Consider the following 17,419-nt stretch of genomic DNA (forward strand, 5'->3'; position numbering starts at 1 on the left):
TACTCGTTGTCACGTTCAAGACAAGGTCTATAGTTTGGTGATTGATGGAGGTAGCTGTACAAATGTAGCAAGCACACTCTTGGTGGAGAAACTTGCCTTGCCAACTACTAAACACCCGAGTCCCTACATGTTGCAATGGCTCAATGAGGGTATCGAACTCAAGGTAACCAAACAGGCCCTTGTTGCATTTTCCATCGGAAAGTACCATGATGAAGTTCTATGCGACGTGGTACCCATGCATACGAGACATTTGTTATTAGGAAGACCATGGCAGTTTGATCGGAGAGTCAAACACGACTGATTCACAAATCAATACACTTTCAAGCACCATGGTAGGAACGTAACTCTGGCACCACTATCACCACAACAAGTGATAGAAGATCAACAAAGAATCAAGCAATCTATGGAGAGGTTGAAAAAAAAAGAGTAATGATTCAAAAGAGAGAAAAGAGGAAAAATCAAGTGAGAAGAAATCTAGTAGTGAGGAAAACAGGAGTGGAGGAAAAGAAAAAGAAAGTGAAAGAAATTTGAGTGAGAGAAAAAAAATTTTTGATTAACCGTTGTCTTCATGTTTCTTCATCCTTTCAGGTTAAATCAAGCAAGGAATTGCAATTACATTATATTGCAGAGGAGAGAAGGTTTGTGTTGATAGAAAAAGGTAACACCTAATTTTTTCTTCCTACTCTTAAAGATAAACAAGAAATGACTTTGGAAAATTCTAAGACATTTTTGTTTTATTTGCATGTTGATGTACACTTTGTTGATGCTTTGATCTTTGAAAAATATTATTTTCCTGATGATATTGGTTGTTTGTCCTTAACTTGCAATGAGATGCATGTTTTGAAAGCGCGAGATGAAAGCCCGTATAAGTTGTTCATTTTAATTGATCATGTTGAAAAGGTATGGAAGCGTATTGTTGATTTTGACTGTGTGCGAAAATATTTGATTGATTATCATTTGATTCGATTGAGTTCACTTGGTTGTAATAATGGCATATCGAGAATGTTTGAAGATTTGAAGTTTGCAAGTTGTGATCAAATGGAACCAAGGGTTCATAATCGAGTGACTAATTTTTCCAAGTCTTGTGGACGCAACTTGAGTTTGAATCCTTTGCATTTCCTACTGTCGAATATGGGGAGCCAACCTGAGGAGGTAAGACCCGTTTATATTCTAAGACTCAGCAATGGTTTAATTGTTCAAGTTCCGATTGACATTTCTGCGCGAGTTTGTAAGTCTTTCATTCGTTGTGCCCCCATTTCTTTTCTCTATTATGTAGATCACATATTTATATGTTATTTTCCTAAAGAGGGAGGGATTGCTTCTAATTTTATTATTTTACGAGAACTATGTGATTTTCAAAATTTTGGAAGCATCGTTGTCAACCAAGGGGATAGTGACGAGGAAGAATTTTTCGCGAGTAAATGGCCCGATTTGGGGACAAATCGCTTAAAAGAGGGAGGGAATGATACGATCCCACCCCGAGAATGGCCATTGGTTCAGCTCACAAGTGAGGCTTGTCGTTTTTGCAAACTAAACGTAGCTCCATCTCAACTCCATGAGCTTCAATTAGCTCGAATTTAGCTCAAGGAGCTCACTTTTAATTTTCGTTTAACTTGCTAGAATAAATAATTTCAGTTGCTGATTAGTTAAATAAATTATTAGCTTAAGATTAATTAATTTAATAAAATCTGGACATTTTAATTAAGTGTTTTAATTCTGTCTAAATTCATTAATGTGTCTAATTTTATTACATGCTTTAATGATGTCCAAAGTCCAACCGAATTTATGTTGTCCAAATTCAAACATGTTTTAATTGTGTCCTAAGGGCTGTCGAATTTAATGTGCAGGAATTTTGTGTTATTTGCTACCAATTTAATGTGTCTTAACTGCATCTAATTTATTGAATGTATTTGTTGTAGGTACATGCAATGGATGGCACATGCATGTTTAGAGATTAATTTGGGATGATGTTTGAAGTTTCCTATGTGACTATTCAGCCAAAAGGGATGTTCATTTATTTTCCCAAGCTGTCCATTTGACTAAACAATTCTTTTCACATTGCTGGAAGTTTTTGGCTGTTCGATTTAGAGTGTTCACACATTGGGGACTCTTCAAGACTGAGTGTTCACACCTTCATGGCTGTTCAACTCAGCTTATTAATATTCTTGACTTGTGGATTGCCCAAAACAACCCATCAAAGACCATGAACACTCGGCTGAACATGCAGCTCATTTTAAAGCACTTTTATGCTGGTTGCTGCCGAAATTTAATGCTATTCAAACTCCAACCAGGCCATTCATTTTTTCCAGCTAAATTAAGCCTTCTAGAAGGGCTATTGACGTTCTCAATGTATGGGGAAGCTTCAAGGAAACTTCCTTCAAAATTCTGGAATTTTCAAGACCTTTACTTAGCTCTTAAGACTGCCTATTCGGTTGCCATGTAAAGCCTATAAATTCAGGCTGGAATTACCTTGTAAAAAAAACTTTTGAACCTTAACGAATTGCTATCAATTTGTGGAGAGATTTTCTTCTCTTAAATTTCGTCCAAAAACTTTGTTGACTTATCTAACTAATTAGTGGCGTCAACCCGTTTTTGTTCAACCGAACTTATCATGATTTTGTGTGGCGTTCAATCTAAATTATACGAAGGTTCCTATCTATTATAGATAGTGGGTCGAGATTTCCCTATCCATCTCCTAAACAACTTTAGAACTTATAAGTTTCGGGTCAACCTTCAATCGAAGTGTTGGTTTACTCTTGTTCTTAAGTTACCATTTTAATTCTAACTACCGAGTTTTCTTTTATTTTACAACCAAGCCTCAATAATTCAATTAGCCATCTTATTCTTAAGCTTATCCTTGACATCCTTAAACCACATTTAGCTTAATATCTGACTTCGTTCCATCTCAAACTATTCTTTTTTGTTTTAACGATCGGGCAACTATACGACTCAGATTAATCTACGAAGCCGAGGCGTATCAGAAAGGGGCATTCATTAGCTATTTGGAGCAGCAATTAAGTGTTCAGGGTAGAAGGTGTTCAACAATTTCCCATGTGCTATATTAGTAAGGTGCTGCAAAATGGTGAACTCACGTACACAAAAGTTGAAAAACTCATTTTCGCTTTAATTACTGTAGCTCGCAAGCTGCAACCATATTTCCAAGCCCATCCCGTGGTAGTTGTGACGAACCAGTCCATCAAAAAAATTTTGTCTAAACCTGACACCTCCGAAAGAGTGACCAAATAGAGTATAGAGCTTACTGAGTTTGGTATAGGGTTCGCACTGCGAACTGTGATAAAGGGGCAAGTTTTGGTTGACTTCATGGTTAAATGTTCATTTGAGGCACCCACCAACTCCTCAGGTAACCCGGTTCTTAAATGATCAACTCTATATTACGTAATAAAAAAAGAATATATTTAAATTGTAATCTACTACAAGTCTCAATGGCGGTCTTTGGTCCACTACGTTACCTCTATAATAACTTAAGACAAATTTCTAATTTGTACTAAAATTTCTTTTCCATCTGTTGCATGCAACATAGTAGTTAATTTGCCACAAGAAGAAACTATGACCACCGAAAAATCAAAGATTGGTTGGTTTATGTCGATAGATTTATAGCAAAGACAGGATCAGGAGTAGTAGTACTCTTGGTGGATCAGGAGTAGTAGTATGAGTTCTCTTTTGGATTTCAGACGCCTAATAATGCTATAGAGTACGAGGCGTTGGTATCAGGGTTGCAGTTACCTTGCCAGCATGGTCGTCAAACACTTGAACAGTGACTATGAGGTTAAGGAGTTAGGGTTGAAGAAGTACCACTCAATTGCAACCCAAGTGCTAGCAGGGTTTGATAAGGTACAAGTAAAACAAGTCCCAAGAAGTGATAACACACGAGCAGACGCTCTATCCAAGCTAGCATTTTCCATTGTCATCGAGCAAAGGGGAAAGATTCTATTAGAGCACAGGGAAGCCCCAAGTTATGATACACTCTAAGTATATGATATAGATCAAGAAGACACATGGATGACTCTTATAGTTCACGTATTGCAAGGGACAAATGACTACTTAGATAAAAAGAGCTCGCAAAAGTGAAACGTAAAGCCGCGAGGTATGTATATCTATCTTATGTGTTACACATATCTCAATAATTTAAGTCCGTGAACTAAATAACTGGCTAATGAATGATTAGCCATTAAATTATATGATTGCATAGCAACTTAAAGCAATTTATTTTGTTCTACAATTGTTGGGTATACCCTTTTAGAGTGTGTACTGTATAAAAAAGGATTCTCATAGCCACTACTGCGATGTCTGACACCATCGAAAACTGAATATGTGATGCAAGAGATTCACGAAGGCATTTGTGGCAAACACTTGGGTGGAAGATTGCTCACCCAAAAATTCTTTAGGTAGGGATATTACTGGCCTACAGTTCAGAAATATGCACATGAGCTAGTTCGCACATATGATTCTTGCCAAAGGTACGCCCAAGTACAGCTATAGCGAGCCAAACCTCTTCAGATCATGTCAAGCCCTTGGCTGTTTGCAACTTGGGGAGTAAACATCCTTGGCCCATTCCCTATTGCCACAACACAGAAGAAATTCATAGTGGTTGTAATCAACTACTTTACCAAATGGATTGAAGTTAAGGCTCTGGCAACCATCACTGAAAGGCAAATGGAATCTTTCCTTCGAAAATAAATTATGTGTATCTTTGGTGTACCACGTCTGATAATCACGGACAATGGTACACAATTCTATGGAAAATTCAAGAAATTTTGTGCTAATCTTCATATCTCCTAGGCTTAAAGCTCTGTGAAAACTCCTCAAACTAATGAGCAAGTTGAGGATATGAATAAGAATATTTTGACAGCTTTGAAGAAGAAAATGGGTGAGGCCAAAGGTGCCTGATTAAAGGAACTACATGGAACTTTATGAGCCCTACAAACATCCCCTCACACTGCAACAGAAGAGACAACATTCTCGATGGTTTACGGTGTAGAAGTAGTGATTCCCGCTAAGATTGGCATGCACTCACATAGACTAACATACTTCGATGAAAATGTCAACTAGGAAGTTATAAAGCTTAACTTTGATCTCATTGATGAGGTTAGAGAAGCAGCAGAAATCAAGAACGTGGCATGCGCTTAGCAAGTAGCTTGCTACTACAATTCTAAGGTAAAAAAACAAACAGTTTAAAATTGGTGACCTTGTGCTTAGAAACACTAAAGCCAGCCTTCTAGCTTCACAATAAGGAAAGATGGCCCTAAGATAGGAGGGACCATCCAAATTTGTGGGAAAAATAGGCTACTAAGCGTACAAATTGGCGAAACTGGAGAGCGCAACTCTACCGTGCACATAGAATGCGCGTCATCTTAAAAAGTATTATATGTAAATTCTAATACTTTAATGAAAAAATGTTCTTTCAATAGTATATTAACTTTATATAATCCTTTCTCAAAAAAATAGTTAGAGAGAGCTAAGACTCCCAGTTATGATCTTAGAGCTCACAAGTTTAATACCGCAGCCCCCAATAATAGTTAGAGAGCTAAGGCTCCCAACTGTGATCTTAGGGCTCGCAGGTTCAATACCGCAGCCCCCAAAAATAGTTAAAGAGAGCTAAAGCTCCCAGTTATGATCTTAGGTCTCATTGATTCAATACCGTAACCCCTCAAAAATAGTTAGAGAGTGCTAAGGCTCCTAACTGTGATCTTAGGGCTCACAAGTTCAATTCTACAAACCTCAAAAATAGTTAGAGAGAGCTAAGGCTCCCAACTGTGATCTTAGGGCTCGCAAGTTCAATTTTACAACCCTTAAAAATAGTTAGCTAGAGCTAAGGCTCCCAGTTGTGATCTTAGGGCTCGTAGGTTCAGTACCACAATCCCTGAAAATAGTTAGTGAAAGCTAAGGCCACCAGTTGTGATCTAAAGGCTCATAGGTTCAACACCACAGCCTCCAAAACAGTTAGTGCAAGCTGAAGCTCCCAGCTGTAGCTTTAAGGCTCGTAGGTTCAAAACCGCAGCCTCCAAAATAGTTAGTGCAAGTTGAAGCTCCCAGCTGTAGCTTTAGGGCTTGCAAGTTTAACACCGCAACCTCCAAACTAGTTAGTGTAAGCTGAAGCTCCCAACTGTAGCTTTAAAGCTCGTAGGCTTAACACCCCAGCCTCCAAACTAGTAAGTGCGAGCTGAAGCTCCCAGCTATAGCTTTAAGGCTCACAAATTCAACATCGCAAATTCAATCATGTTAGAATTCGACCCAAATGGTCGTCGTCGCAATAGAGCACGTGTGGCCATGATCGCCCCTCAAAGACTGCACTTAATGCCTCAGTAACTTCTCTATTGTCACCCCACTTATATCCATTGGGGCTATGACCCTCCAAATCGTATAAGAAAACATTTATCAAAGTTATAACATCTTCAATAACCAGGGAACAGCTAATGCAGAGCCTTCTCAACTGAGCCTCACCACAATTTATCCTAATAGTTCACTGGAAAGAGCACATATCCCTACACGACGCAGACCATTCTATAAGAAAGCCAAACCCATCCGCAAGCTTGCATTTCACCCTGATATACTTCCCCCAGTTCAACCGAAGGTTAGGGTATCGATTCATATTTATGGTTGGACCTTTCTAGCGAGGAGAGAAGTAATGAAAACCCACTAAATTCGCTTGGTTCTGGGCCTTTAATAGATACAGACTCTAGAAAATTGTGAGCTGTGGTACTTCATTGTGGCGACAACAGTCAATAAAGTAGGCCACCGCAATCCACCACGAAATTTTATAGAGTTGAACATGTACAATCTAGTAATCATCAAGAAGATGGCAATAGAACGGATTCAAAGGCAAGTGAAACCCAGCTTCCAAGGCGTGGAAGGGGAGCAAGAAACTGCCATCACTGGTGTCACTAAACCTGTGCGAACCCTTATGAATAGAGAGTTCACAGGTGAAATTGGGAATCTTGATTCTTTGCGCACATAAGGTCTGATGCATCTCTTCGTATTTTGTAATGCAGGGGAAAAATTGGTTTCGACAAGGGTTTTGGAAGCATGCTCCCGTGGTGGGTAACGTGAAACTAATTTACCATAAGCTCCTCTCATTCTCGACATGTTTTCAACGCAGAAAGAAGAAGAAAAGAATAGAGGAAATTTAAAACCTAAAACGAGAAGTTATTAAGATTTACCTTGAAGAAAGCTTTGACTGGTTCCGTTTACAAAAAAAAAATTAAGAGCATGAGTTTTAGGGTTTCAAAAAACTCTTTTTTTTAAAAAGTCTCTTCCCTCCACATTTTGACGGTTCAAATAAATGAGAGACACCAACGGTCAAATACACGTGAGCACGATTCGTCCCTACACGTGGCGAAGCGAACATAAGGTCATAATAGACATTGCGTTTTATACAAGCTGTAATAAACGTGAAGTGATGGCCCTAAAGAGTGCCACTTTATAACCCTCTTAAGGCCCACTAGGGGGCTAGATTGTCATACATTAATAGTCACCGACCCGAGACCCAAATAAGCTTCAGGTCACCAACCCGCGACCCGACCTGACCCCACCAGATGGATGCACACGAGACGTACAACAAGAGGACAGTTAGGGGAGCTCGCGATATTGGCTCACAAGAGTTGAAGGGAGCTAGCAATATCGTCTCGTTGGAGTCGAAAAAAATTTGCAGTCCCAGCTCACATACACCCAAGGAGTTCGCATAGAGGGGACCACAAACTCTAGCATGCGACTTGGAACGATACACATGTCCAACATGCCCGAGGCCTGCTCAGAGTGTCAGTCTTATGAATAGTGGGGTTAAGTCATGAATAATGGAGTCAAATCATGACCAGTGATAATATGTATAAATATTCGAATGTTTCTTTTAACGAGACACACAACAAATTGTTCAACAAAACTTAAACAGAAACATATTTTATATTTTGTGGATTTGAACTTCAAAACTGAAAACGAGATAAAAACTAATTTGAGAATTGAGGCTTTGAGAAGGAAACTATGGGATTTCAACCACAAATTAATTAACAAATAACCTTTCTATTTTTTTATTTCATCCATCCCTTTTCAAAAACTCAAAAACTAACAATACAAAACTCCATTTTCATCAAAACCTTTCATTGTCGTTGCTAGTCATTTTCTTTCGTGAAAAACCCAGATCGAAAAAACTGATTGATGCTTAAAGAAAAAGCAAAAGAAGATATGGGTCATAAGAAAAAGCAATTATAGATTGCTGTAGAAGGAGGACGACTTGTGTTTCTTAGTAGCATAAATGGACAGATTTTAAGATGTTAAGGGAAAGTAATTAGATGAGATAAAAAAATAAATTTGCATAAAAAATTAAAATAAATCACACATGAAATATATGTGAATTATTTTTCCAAATGACAAGCTAAATTTAGAATTTACCTATGAATATAGAATGCAACAATAAAAGGTTTATAGAAGAGACAAGATAAAATGGGCACAAGGCTCAAGAGATGACATTAGTGCCATGTTATTTTATCATGGTCTCTTGAAAATCGCCAAAAACCGAAGCATTTAATTATTAAAACATTTACTACGTTTCGTTCTTTCATAATAATATTTTTTAAGTTATTTATTGACACGTATATTATAAACAATTTTGTGTTAGAATAAAATATATTTGTATAATAATATAAATTATTATATTAATATTGTTAAAAAATAATTTAACTTTTTTTGAGTGACTACTAACTAAATTTAGCTAAAAATAATAGTGCCAATTTGAAAAAAAAACAATAAAAAACCACTATATTTTTTCAGGTATTAGCATATATATATTGGTGTAGAAATATAACCTCCTAACCCATATAATGGGCACCAATATTTTTGTTTATAGAAATTTAGGTAAAAAAATTTAAACGAGGTATGGATAACGCCCTCACTTGGAAAGGGACAGATTCTGTTTCTAAATTAAATCTCAGCCCTCAAAAGATCATGCTTTAGTTTAAGGGAAAAAACGAGTTATAGCTTAGAAGTGAAAATTTGATATCGGCTTAAGCCGAGTTTGAGTTTAAAATTTTAGAATTTGCTAAAATGGTATTATTATGACATCATGGATGGAGACCTTAGTGTTTCTTTATCTAACCTAATCTTGATTAAAATCAAATTATATATTTCTTGATTATATATTCATTTTTTGTGTATAACTTTTCAAACTACTGTCCCCCCAACATCTGTCCATAATCAATTGGGTCAAATTTAGATAAAGATTAATTTAAATTTGTTTGAATTTAATTTAAATAATAAAAAATATTTTCTAAATTTAAATTTAATTATAAAATTATATAAACTATTGATTAAAATTATATTTTTAATATTTTATTTTTTTAATAATAAAATGAATTTTTTAAATGACCGAACCGACCAAAAAATAAATTTACATTTAAAATTTTTGGAACCGAGCCTCAGCTTGGCATGTAGACTTCTATTTCCCACCAAACTCAAAAACCTTATTATGATTGAGAGAGCTTTCATTTTATTTATTTTATTCCATACTTTTATAGTTCTTTTGTTTAGAAATTAAAGAATCTTGATAATACTAAACAAACCTCTTCATCTACTTTTCATTTTTGTATGATCGTAATCTCAAATATGAAAATTTTAAGTAAAAATAGTTTGGTGACGTTTCACCAATGGAGGAGGAGGATTTTCAACGTTTACAAGCTAATTAAGTTATTTTCTTGAGTTAATTATGTTTTCTTTATCTATCGGACAAATATCCATTTTATTAGTTGGAATATTGAAAAAAAAAATATATTGTAAATTTAGATTATTTATATATATTAAATAATAATTCAGGCTAGATTAACCGATTCTATCCATCCTGGATCAAATTTTGATGAATCTACCACATTGGACATGTCAAGTATATGTTAAAAAAAAAAGATAAAATTTTGAATTAATTACCGAAATAGTTATTAGTTTGAAATTTCTATATTCCTATTACCACTTCTAATTTGAAAACTAAGATATAATATTTGGCCATAACTAGAGATATGTTATCAATTGGAGACTTCATTTTTTTTTATGGTTTCAGTTTTAAGTGAATGCTTCTTCCCTTGTAGCCATAGTGGTGGCAGCAGCATAAACAATATAATCACTATCAAGCTCAATTTATCTATTTATTTATTTTCATAATCATATATTCTTGACCAAAATTAAATAATAGCATTTTTGGGTTCTTCTGGTGAAGGTCGTTCTGATACTAAAAAATATGCTCAAATTTAATTTATTTATATTAATAATATTTTAACTAGTAATTTAATTGAATGTTCATAAAGGAGTTCATGCATCGGGCACTAAGTAATTTGTTCTTGAATGACACTTACATATTAAAATATTTGATGGCTAAGCAAAGAGCTAAATATTATTTACAAATAAAGATGGCAATTTCAAATTCTTTACAAACTCAATTAAAATCGTACATGAAATTACTAGGAAATTAGACCCCAATTGTACCGAAAGCACAATAAAATATCTCGTGGTATGCTATTTATAATTTATTTATTTGACATCACTCAGATAAAATAATTTTATTCATAATAAAAGTGAGTCGTACAACAGTACCGACAAAGTCCCATAAGCTGCTATTCCATTTGTTTTTGCATGTGATTTTGTAAGGACGGTTTGACTAGGTACCGGTGTTGGATTCACAACTAAATATTTAAAAATAAAAAAAGTTACTAGTTTTACTCTGGAAGAAAAGTGTTAAGAGTTAATAATGTACAGGATGGTACCTGAGCAATTACGAGGGTTTAATCTTCGTTCATAAAAGGAAAACACAAGGCTTCTTAAAGGGGATGTCGAGTTGGCTTCCTTCCACTCCAGGTCTCCATTTTCAATTTTGTTACAAAATCTTAGTCTGTAATTGGCTTCTAAGGTTTTCTCCATAACGAAAATAATAATAATAATAAACTTACATGAAGCTGATATTTCATTGTCTAATTACATATTTAAAATAATTTAATACAATAATTATATTTCTAAGGGTCACAACTTGACAATAACATGTTATAAAAAAGATAATATCCAAACATGTACAAACCATTCATACATAATTAGTAACATGCACAAGTCACTCTTTATCAATTGAGTCCATACATAAAAGAGAAGAAAAAATTTACTTATTTATGCAATAGACATAGTAAAAGCTAGCTCTAATGCGAATAGTTGATTTTAATTTTTTTTAAATGAAACATAATTTCAAATTTCTTTTAATAGAAAGGATCTTCTAATGATATCTACAACAATAAGTCAAGTTAGGGTTAGTTTGGCAATGCTTTTGAAAAGTGACGTGGAAAAGTACTTTTGAGAAGTGCTTTTAAAAAGTTTAGTTTAAAATTTGAGTGTTTAGCATTACTCTCAAAAAGTACTTTTGAGAAATAAAATGTTCATTTTAGACATATTTTATCAAGTAACAAATATACATTTAAATAATATTTAAATTAGTTAATATTATTATATTTTAGTAAAAATATAAAAAAATATTATAACTTGTTGTTAATATTTTAATATATGAAATATAAATTTTAAATATTTTTAAGCAATAAATATTAAATATTTAAATATAACAATTAAATATTTGTAATTAGTATTTTTAAAAATATTTTTTTTATTTTTAATTAATAATTTTAACACATTTGTAATTAAGCACCAAAAAAAAGGGAAAGTATTATGTTATTGGAGGGGTGATTATACGAGTCACAAAGGCCCAATTCAAGCTCAAGAACGTGATGGGCTCAAATTATCACAAGGCCCAATAACGAGGTCAAAGGCCAGGCAAATGCGTATGAAACTAAATGGAACCGTTCAAGACTTCATTAGCAAGGCCTTAGATGCGTACACAAAGGAAAAAGAAAATCAAGATTCACTTTCTTGTTTTCAAGAAAATCAAGAAATCGACTCTTGGTCCAGTTTTGCTGTTTTGAGCGATTTCAAGAATCAAGAAAATCAAGATTTCAAATCTTGAAAATCTTGGCCCAAGAAACTGAATCTTGCAGCTAAAGCGCATTGGATCTCAGTTACGAGCATCAACGAGCCAATTTCGAGAGAGAACGGATTACAAGCCCAAGTTCTTGAAGATACGACCAAATAAGATGTTCCAAGCCCAACCAAGAAGTTTAAATTAGACTTAGTTGAAAATCAGGCCAAATTGTCAAAGTGGCCCAATTTGTAAGATTTTAATTCTTTAAATACTTAGTTTTAATTTTTAGACTTTATGAATAAATTCCTATGTAAAAATTCATCCCAAGAGTCCCATTAAAAGTCTTGGCCGAATTTCCCTTGAAGTTAATAATTAGGGTTTTTTTTAATTTTCCTAGTAGGGTTAGGAAAATAGTTAAAAGGCCTATAATATGGCTTGGCCGGCCACCCTTAGCAATCAATTAGAATGAAATCAGATTTTTGTTGAATGAGAATTCTCTCTTTGAGTTTCTCCAAGAATTTTCTCTTGAGTTTTCTTTAGAAGTAGTTTTAACAATCTTTTAGATTGTGGGAGCCATCTTCAGCCTTCTTCTTGCCGTGTTTCTACATTGGAGGGTAGATTGGAGCCGATTGAAGGGAGTTGTGAAATCTATCTTGATTTTAAGGCTTCTTAAGACTTTCTTTATCTTTCTTGCTATTTATTCCTCTTTAATTTTTCTGCTTGTGCCGAATTATTGGTTAACTTGTTCTATTGTTCTTGTTGCGTTTCAGCCATTCCAAACTTCAAGATCTGTTTTTGCAACATTCTTTGGCATCAAGAAACGTCCTTTATTCATATTTTCCAGATTTCTTGCTGCCCAAGTATTCTATTTTCTATCTCGATTTGGGTTTCTTGATCTTTGAGGTTAATTTTCTGTTTTCTGTTTCCGTTTTAGCCCAAGTGTTTATAGCTCTCGTTGGATTTTCCCGTGACTTGACAACTCGATCTTGGTCCGTGCGCGATCCTCTATCATTTTGTATCAGATTTTGGGTGTTTTGGGTGTTCTTGGTTGATTTCTAAACTGATTTCCAGCAAACAGTAGTTTTACCCAGAAAATTTTTTGGGAAAAAAATTCATTTGAGTGGGTAAATGTTGTCCGCAAAAAAATCAGTAGAAAAAGTCAAAAAAATAGAAAAAGATGAAATCAAATAAAAATTAAAAAAAATTCAGCAGGTTGAGTTTAGTGCCGAAACTTTCTAGATCAAATATACAATATTTAAGGACATTCCAATTTAAATTTCGTGATTTTTGGAGATCGGGAACACCTCGAACGAAGTTGTCAAGTTACTTCGCAGTTTTTCGAGTTTTTGGGTATCAAAAATTTTTATTGATTCTTAGTTGTACGATTTCATTTGTTTTGCTTTTATTCTTCCTTTACACTATCTAACACATTCTTGTTTCTTGTGTTAGTAGGATTTAAAAGTGTGCAAAATTCTTCCTCGGTGCTACACAAATCAATTGGTGTTTCGTTACTTTTTGGACTCCTAGTGCAAATTAGGATTCTTTGGTAGTTACGGTTCATACACTTTCTAATTGATTGATATAGACTCTACTAAAGAACTCACAAGACTGAATTCTACCTCTTTGAGAATTTAATTTTCCTTTTTGAGTGTTGAGTGTTTGTTTTGCAGGTATTCCAAAAGAAAAAAAATGTCTAGAATTGGTCAAGTTGATGATGACCATAATGATGTCCATGATAAATTTAAAGAGATCCAACAACAGTTAGATGAACAGGCTGCTGCACTCAAACAAACAAATGCCATACTTCGAACATTGAGTGCTACTATCGATAAGATGCGATTGGATCAAGAGCCTCAGTATCGGGGTCCAATTAAAGATGACGTGGATAACCAGCCTCGTGTTCATAGGCACGCTCCTAGACGTGTACCTAGAGTTGACTATGAATGTCATGATCGCGGACAGCCCTCTTTGGCAAAACCAAAATTCACAATTCCTCAATTTCGTGGTAAGAATGATCCAGAAGCTTATTGTGAATGGGGATCTAAAATTGAGCTTACGTTTCGCTATTATAAATGTCCGGATGATGAAAAAGTATCGTTAGCAACACTGGAATTTTCAGATTATGCATTAAGTTGGTGGACTCAACTTGGGGTAAATAGTCATAGGAATTATGAACGTGAGATTACGACATGGGATGAGTTGAAACAAGTCATACGTAAAAGATTTATTCCACCTCATTACTATAGAGAGGTTAAAACAAAACTTAGACGACTTGTTCAAGGTAGTAGGATGGTAGATGAATACTTTAAGGGGATGGAAATGCTCATTCAGAGAGCTAATGTAGAGGAGGATGATGAAACAACTATGGTTCGATTTATTGATGGTTTAAATAGGCCAATTGCTAATACATTAAGGCTACAAACATACATTGATTTAGAAGAAGCAGTTCATAAAGCCATTGAGATCGAGCAACAATTAAAGGAACAAAGGGCTAGTTCCTTCTCTACTTCGCAATATTATCGAGGTAACACTTCCAATTTTGATTTTAAATGTTCGAAACCTCCTTTTGTTACTAATAAGTCTTCTTTGAGTAGTGGTAATAAGCAATCAGATTGGAAGAAAGAGGCTCCTATTAAAACGCAAACACCTTCTAAGTAGCCAAATTTAGGTGATTCGAATGTAAAGAAGACTCGTGAGATTGAATGTTTTAAGTGTAAAGGGCGTGGTCATTATAGTAGAAAAGTAATTAAGCACTAAAAAGGCTTTTGGGAGAGGAAAAGCTAAAAATTTTAGCTTCTACTTTTCAGAAGTGCTTTTGAAAAACTAAAAATTTCAGCCAAAAACAACTTATTTAGCACAGCTTTTCTTTTAAAAGTGCTTTTGGAATCAGAAGTATTTTTTTTAAGCACAGCAGAATAGGCCCTTAATCAACGTGCCTATTTACAATTTGTTCGATGACACAAGGAGGTGTCGATTTGCACTAGGATCTTTGGGGAGGTCTGTGTACTTTTTGATGAATTTGATTTGGTCTCTTAACAATTCTCTTTTATTCTAAAATTCATGGGTGCTTGTTATATATTATATAAATAATATACATTATATAGTAAAGAATATTAGTTTATATAAGATTTTATTTTTATAGAAATATGTTATATATTATTAGCTAGAATAATATCCATTTTTAATCTAAGGGTAAAATTATCATTATAGTATATTGTTTATCTATTCCGTAATTTTTTTCCAGCAAAACAATATAATCAGGGAATAAAATGCAAATTTGCTACCATAATATTTGTGAATAATGAATTTACTACTATACTTTATTTTTTTATTAATATTGATACTATATTTTGAGAATATGATTTAATTTGTCACGCAATTTTTATATTATTGGATTTTAATACTAAATTTTCATTTTTATTGAATTTTACTGCTAATTTTGATTTTAAATTAAAATTTATTACTTAATTATGATTTTGATGATTTAAATTTTTTAATTGTTTTATGGGTGTGGGGTATGTTTTGGGGGAAAAGGGATGAATAATGGGTTGAGAGCTTCTGGGATATTTTTAAGTTTTTTATTTTTATTTTTATTTTTTAAAGTGAGTATTTAGTACATTAACAAAGTATTTTTTTTTATTCTACAAGTAGTTTTAAAAAATTAATATGTCATCTCTTTCTTTTTAAATATTTTTTAAATATTTTACTATACCTTAATAAGATATTTGTCAACCCCTTAATCCTACATGTGAAGTCTAAAACCTCCACTGACAATAAATTAAATAATTTACTTATTTTTTAATAGAATAATATTTGGTATAATTGCCAATGGATTAAACTCTACAAATAAAGTTAGAGAGTTGACGAGTGTCTTATATGAATATAGTAAAATATTAAAAAAAAACACATAATAAATTTTTAAAATTGCTTGTAGAATAAAAGAATACACTATTATTATTCCAAATATTAACACATTTTTAATTATGTTTACACGTTTAGCGACAATATATAAATTATATTTGTCGAAACCAAAGCTATTTAATTTGGTCAGAACATCTTCTTTTTTCATAATAAAATTTGGATAAAATACGGTTTTAGTCCCTCCGGCCTCCACTATCTTTTTTTTATCATGGTTTCATAATATTGGTTAGGCTAAAGTTTGATCTGACACTCATCACTCTTCAACAACGTACAATTAATTAAAGTGCTACCTAATGTCCAGTTACACATATTTAAACACGAGTAATACGTACCATATTTATTATATTTATATCTACAAAATTAAAAAAAAAGTCTAACATGGAGAAAGAAATAGAATCAAAGTTTTTTGGGGGGGGGGGGGTAAAACAAGCCGAATGAAACCAACTAATAAAAGCGGTAGATAAATCACTAATCCAGGTAGCTATGAAAAGTATTTGTAAATTCAATTAGTTTTCTTTTAAACCAATCATCCCAAAACCATTAAGGGTGCGTTTGGTTCGCTGTATTGGATTAGAGGTGTATTGGATTAGAGGTGTATTGGGATTAGAGGTGTATTGGATTAGAGGTGTAATAGCTAATCCACTGTTTGGTTGAATGTAATGGAATAGAGGCGTAATAGTAATCTTGTGTTTGGTTGAATGGAATAGAGGTGTAATAGCATAATGGAAAAAACTAAAATGACTAGAATACCCTTAGCATAAAATTGTTTTGATAAATGATTATTGTTATTGTTATTTAAATTTTAATAAGATTATTATTATCAGTAATAAATATTTTAATCATATTTAAACATAATTATAATTAAATATATTTTAATTAAAATATATAATTTAATAAAATTCTTAATAATCAATATTCTTATATGAATTTACTCAAATCATAATATATGATACTATAAAATATAAATTAACAGAATTATTAAATATATTATAATTAAAATATATAATTTAATAAAATTCTTAATAATCAATATTCTTATATGAATTTACTCAAATCATAATATATGATACTATAAAATATAAATTAACATAATTATTATTAAATATATTATAATTAAAATATATAATTTAATAAAATTCTTAATAATTAATATTCTTATATGAATTTACTCAAATCATAATATATTATACTATAAAAGATAATTTTAAATAATTAAAATTAAATATATTTTAATTAAAATATATGATTTAATAAAATTTAAAATAATTATAACTAATAAATTATCTTATATGAATTTGTATAATTTAATAATATATAATTTCATAAAATTCTTGATAATAAATTTTCTTATATGAATTTATACAATTTAAAATAATTAATATTAAATTTAATTTAATAATGATATATAATTTCATAAAATTACTCAAATCAAAATATAACTTGAGAATTATATTCTGGATAAACATAATTAACTTATATTAAGAAAATGTTAGATGAAATAATCTTATATACAATCAATGTATCAAATATAAATTTTATAAAAATAATTGAGAG

The sequence above is a fragment of the Gossypium hirsutum genome, chromosome D12, assembly GCF_007990345.1.
Source record: "Gossypium hirsutum isolate 1008001.06 chromosome D12, Gossypium_hirsutum_v2.1, whole genome shotgun sequence".
NCBI classification, from domain to species: Eukaryota; Viridiplantae; Streptophyta; class Magnoliopsida; order Malvales; family Malvaceae; genus Gossypium; species Gossypium hirsutum.